Source organism: Glycine soja, chromosome 2, assembly GCF_004193775.1.
Source record: "Glycine soja cultivar W05 chromosome 2, ASM419377v2, whole genome shotgun sequence".
In the NCBI taxonomy this organism is placed as follows: Eukaryota; Viridiplantae; Streptophyta; class Magnoliopsida; order Fabales; family Fabaceae; genus Glycine; species Glycine soja.
In genome coordinates, this window is record NC_041003.1 from 12,945,566 (window position 1) to 12,951,842 (window position 6,277).

A 6,277-nucleotide genomic window follows, 5' to 3' on the forward strand; every position below is an offset into this window, starting at 1 on the left:
CTGGAATGTAAAAACTATATATGAATAGCAGAAAAATAAATGAAGCCCTGTCTTCAGTCATCTTGTGCCGGTGTGGGCTCATCCTGAGGTATGTAGGGGGCATCTTGGGCCGGAAAAGATGTCTCTGGTGCTGGAGTGGGCCAGGGATCCTAAGTGCTCTGCACCGCCGCCATATCTGTAACATAATCTGTGTACTCGGCGGGTGTGGCAGCATGAGTGTCCTTCGGTGTCTCCTTAGGAGTGGCCTTGACCTCTGGTGATGCCTCCGGCTCTGGATCAACCTTTGGTTGTGACTCCTGGGCTGTAGGAGCCTCACCTCCCCCCAAAGGAGAAGGCTGGACTCCTGGCCAGGCCACCTGGGCCATAAACTCCTCCATGATGATGATGGGTCGATGTTGAGCTAGATCATGAATACTCTGCATCACCAGGCATAAGCCATGGTGAAGGCTCTGTAGCATTGGCACCACGACGTTTATGCTTTGAGCGGAGGTGCCAAAGGGTGCTGGTGGTGCAGGAAGGAAAGCTGGTGGAGCTGGAGCTGGAGTTGGAGCAGAAGAAGAAGCCTCAGGTCCTCGAGCCCGAGTCTTGCGGGTCCCCGGAAATGTGATCGTGGGATCATCCAAGTTCTAGCAATTCTTTCGGATGTATGCTAAATTAATGGCAAGGCTCAAGGACTCGAAAGTCAAAGAATCTGGAACAACTCCCCAAGCGATGCATAAGGAAGTGATAAGCGTCGGAAATCCAAGCCTGGAAGAGTTGGACTGGGCCATCTGCGAGATTTGGCCTGAGATGAGAGAGTCCAAGTTCATATCCATCTTCATAACTAATCCATATACCAACTTCGCCCTATCCATATTAAGATTGGACGTATGAGAGGTGGGGGTGAGGTTGGAGTATAATAACACACTCCAGGTCTGGGCGAGGGCGGTGAGGTCCTTCCTTAGGAGCTTCCAGGGTGCTCCCTCAGCATTCAGAACAAAATTGCACCCTGGAATACAGAGCTTGGAGGCAAGCTCCTGAGGATCTGGGTGAGTGCCGCAGAACCTGGTGTAGGTACCTCTCCCCTGGCTCCAAAACCATGGGGGTCTCCAAGAAGGTGTTCAGAGACCCAACATCAAACTTAATCAACTTGCCCCAAACTCTGACTTGTAGCAGGGACTTATCCTTTGGATCATAGAGGTTGGCGTAGAACTCCTTGACCAGGGCCACATCAATGTGACCATCAGGTTGCCTGGTCAAGGCTTTATGCCAACTACGCCTCTCAAGCTCCTGGCAGAACTCATCATACTCGAAAATGTATGATATGACGTTCCTCTCTGGAAGAATGCTTCGGGAGTGAATGTTCTAGTCATATCTTTCCCAGGCGCCCTTGGAAATGAATCTGGTGGTATCATAGGTCTCCTAGGGTCTAGAGGCAGTAGCTTTCCTCTTCCTAGAGGTCATCTGCATCAAAAGAATCACAGGAATTGAAATTAGACAGGTTTTATTCAAAATTGAAAGCAAGAAAATAAAACAGAAAAATAAATTGGGCGCTTAGCGAGGCAAACTCGCTTAGCGCACCTAAAGAGGCATGGTGGCTTAGCGAGACTGACTCGTTTAGCCACCAATAGAATACCAAAAGCCTCATAAACTCTAACCTAGGTAAACTATATCTCTTTGCGCGACATGTCGGCTTAGCGAGTTCATACGAACTCAATAGTTAAAAACTGGAAATTTAAACATTCGCTAAGCCTAAGTGCAGTGGCTTAGCGAGTTATACAGAAAAACATAAATTCAAACAAAAATGATGAACACACTTAGTGGGACAAGGCCGGCTTAGCAAGTTCATTAGAAAACCCAGAAATTCATCTAAAATTGATGAACTCGCTTAGCGAGTACATCAAAATTTCTAGAAAATAATGGGGCTTCGAAGCCCCTTTTATCAGGCACTATCAAGCCTCAGAAACCTAAGCAAAATACATCAAAACAACCTACATTACATGCGAAATTAAACCCCTAATAACATGCTATCTAACAACTAAGCAATCAACAACAATCATCAACACAAAATCCTAATTACAAAGACCACCACAACATGGCTTCTATCCTAGGGTTTAAACTGAAATTAAAACAAAGAAATGGGTACTTACTTGGATTATAGAGAAGTGAGTGAAGATGAGAGCAAAAGAAGAAGGAAAACAGGATGCACAGTGCAAATGCAAGCAAAAATACCAATGATGAGGAAAAGAGTTATGAGTTTAGCACAAAAAGTAACTGCCTAAGGCAATAATGCTTATTTTTGGCAGTTTCGACTGTCTCGCTTAGCGCGAGTGACTCGTTAAGCGAACACTTAGTGATGTTTGAATTTTCAGATTTTAAATTCACGCGCTTAGCGGGGCAGGCTCGCTTAGCCCAATTCAAAAATTTGAAAACCCAAGAAGGATTTGGGCTAGGCGCACATATGCGCGTGTAACGAGTTCTGCAGTTCTGATTGGTTTACAACTTTCACTAAGCGGGATGTGGCCAGCTTAACGAATTAAATGCCTCAAGATGCAGTAATGGGGTCATGCTTGGTGAGATGGTCTCGCTTAGCGCAATTCCATACCCGAGAAGGAATTGGGCTTAGCGGGTATGACCCATTGAGCCCAATTAACATTAAGGTCCAGGCAGAGAGATAATTGTGCTTAGCGCACATATGCGCTTAGCAAGACTAAGTTGCGCGTATAACAAGATGACTCGCTTAGCACAATTCCAATAAATGCAATTCTAGGGAGGTTTTTGGGCTTAGCGCAGTGGTCTCGCTTAGCGAGGACCCTTCAGCCAATGGGTAGAGGTTGACGCGCTTAGCGCGAGTGATGACTCGCTCAGCGCATGAAGACTAATTCGCTTAGGGCACAGGGCGTCCTGAGCGAGTGGATGATTGAAAAATTTTCTAAGTTATTCTTCATCCATAGCTTCAGAGAAGCTTAAACAACCCTCCATGTATCATACAAAGCATGTTGATGACTTACTTTAGCAATCACAAACAAGTTAAAACCTAACTATATGCAATGAGTAAGAAAATAAAGGAAAAGAGTTGGGTTGCCTCCTAGTAAATGCTTCTTTAACGTCACTAGCTTGACACATATTACCTTAACGGTCTAAAGCAAGCTTGGCTCTAGCCATCAGAACCATCTCATTCTCAACTTCATTCATCTTGGAGTAGGTATCTCGATCAAGTGAGTGCTTTGCTGCATCAAACAATTTGAATGTGATCTTCTAATCATCTATACCCATTTCCAGGTTACTGTTCCTCATATCCACTACACAATTGGCAGTTAGCATGAAGGAACGACCCAAAATCAGTGGGATTTCCGCATCCTTTTCACTATCAATGACAACAAAGTCCGCAGGGAAGGTAAATTGCTGCACCCTGACTAGAACATCTTCTATCATGCCATAAGGCCTTGTAATAGAACGATCTGCCAACTGCAATGTGTCATTCTTTTTGGCATAATTTCTAGCTCTCTAATCCTCCTGCACATGGAGAGAGGCATCAAATTTATGTTGGCCCCTAAGTCAATGAGGGCTTTACCAACTGACACTGGACCAATAGAGCAAAGGATTGTAACACTCCCTGGATCCTTATGCTTAGGTGGAAGGATTCTTTGGATAACAACACTGCAATTTCCTTCCACTATGATATTATCTCTAAGGATATATCTACTCTTTTTGGTCAGCAGATCTTTCAAAAACTTTGAATAGAATGACATTTGTTGTAAGGCTTCTTCGAAGGGGATAATTATCTCCAATTTCTTGAAGATGTCAAGGAAACGAGCCAAGTGTCATTCCTTGTCTTTCTTGGACGGTACCAGAGGATATGGTGCTTCCTTCCCTGAGCATGAAACAACCTCTTTCTTCTTTTCTCTAGCCAACTCATTCTTTGTCTTCTTTTCTTCCTCTTTTTCTTTCTTTTCTTCATTTTTTTCTTCTTTTTCTTTCTTTTCTTCATCATTTATTTTTTTCTCTCAACTGATATTTTTCTTCTTCAGCTACTAGCTCTTGCTCATCATTATTCCCTCTTTCATCTTCCACCATAATTGCCTTCTTGCCTCAGGTCATGACAGCTTTGCATTCTTCTTTGGGATTGTTTTCAGTATTAGCCCTAAAGCTTCTAGAAGAATTATCGGCTATCTGCTTAGCCAGCTATCCTACTTGAATTTCCAAATTATTTATAGTAGACTTTGTGCTCATGTGATTTGACATTGCAACTTGCATGAACTGAACCAAAGTCTCCTTCAGCTTGATTGTTCTCTCATAAAGGCTAGGCCCTTGATTTTAAGGCCTGTTGGATGGTCCTCCTTGGTCTTTATTGAATTGGTTTCCAGGATGAGACCTCCACTGCCCTTGATTATGATTAAAATTGGAAACTTGCTAGTAACCTGCAAATCCACCTGCATTAAATCCTGGTCTGTGCTGATTCCTCATATAATTCACCTCCTTTGCAGCTTCATTAAGAGATATACAACAATCAGATTCATGAGCTCCTCCACATATGCTACAACCTCCAACCTGCAGAACTACTGAATGTGAAGGTTGAGTTGCTTGCAATTGAGTTTGCAGCTTGCTAAGTGTTTTCGTCAAGGACTCTAGCTGCTTAGCTAGCATCTTATTCTGCGCTAACAGTGCATCTTGTGAGGAAAGCTCCAGTAGACTTCTCTTTGTAGGCATATAAGCCTGATCACGTAAAATAGCATGATCACTAGCAGCCATATTTTCTATCAGTTCCATAGCTTCTTCAGGGGTCTTCAATTTAATTTTCCCTCCAGCAGAAGCATCCAATAACTGCTTGGACTATGGCCTCAACCCATCTATAAAATTTTTTAGCTGAATTGGCTCGGAGAATCCATGAATTGGTGTTTTCCGCAACAAGCTACGGAATCTCTCAAGCGCTTCACTCAGGGATTCATCTGGGAATTGATGGAATGAAGAGATAGATGCCTTGCCTTCAACTGTCTTGGACTCAAGAAAATACTTCTTCAAAAACTTCTCTACAACCTCCTCCCAAGTCTTCAAACCATTTCCCTTAAAAGAGTGCAGCCACCTCTTGGCTTCTCCAACCAAGGAAAATGAAAACAAGCTAAGCCTTACTACATCTTCTAGCACACCAACAATTTTCAGTGTGTTGCAAATTTCAATATAAGTAGCCAAGTGTGCGTAAAGGTCTTCGTTTGGCAATCCATAAAACAAATTTCCTTGAATCAACTGAATCAAGGAATGAGGATATGTGATATTGTGGGCTAGCACTTTCGGCTGCGCAATGCTTGTAAAAAATTGCGGCACGGTCGAGCTAGAATAATCTTCAAGAGTAACCCTTTGTGGTTGATCTTCAGCCATGATTGGGGCTTTAGATGCACCTACTTTAGATTCTCTTAACTTTGGAAAGACTGAAGATGATTCAGATGATTGAGCTTCCTCCAAACTTGGTTGTGTTGTCCGTTCTTGCAAAATTCTTCTCCTTTTCTCCATGTTATTTCTCCTACAAGTGGCTTCTATTTCCAAATCTAGTGGAACTAAATTCCCTGCTGAAGAGTTACCTCGCATACAAGGAGCACTAAACAAAAAAACGGTCAACCAAATCAAGAGAAAATAAATAAATTCTAACTAACTATTCACAAAGAAATCAATCAAAGAATAAAGGATAAATGTCTTCAAACTGAACTATACTTTCTAAATGGAAAGAAGTTCCCCGACAACGACGCCAAAAACTTGTTCGCTTTTCCGTGATGTTAATCAAGAAGTGTACTGAGTCGTACAAGTAATATAAAACGGTAAGAACCGAGTATCGAATCACAAGGAACTTGTTTCATTCAGAGAATATATGTTCAATGAACAAACATTTGTTTAAAGTAAGTAAATATTAAATGGGGGGTTTTATATGAAAATCTAATTAACTACAAACTAAAATGTCTAGAAGTTGAAAAGTAAAAACAGTCAAGTAAAAAGTGTTGGGTGATTCTACTGAACTTACTTTGATGTTGCTAAAGGTTTTTCTCTATTTAACGTTGTTTTAGTGTTCTTATGCTGAGAAATTACCCAAACCAAGATCCCTCGAGTGAATGAGTCTAACTCTATTTAAACTTCGTCCTTGATCCCTCAACAAACTTAGTTTAAATGAGTTGCATTAAGATTACAACATAATAAAGACTAAATCACTGCACTCCATTCCTAGACATATAATTTTCTAGCTTGCTCTATCAAAGTTCTAAGGCTTTAAAGCACTTCCCAATACTAAAAATCCTAACTATACATACAAATG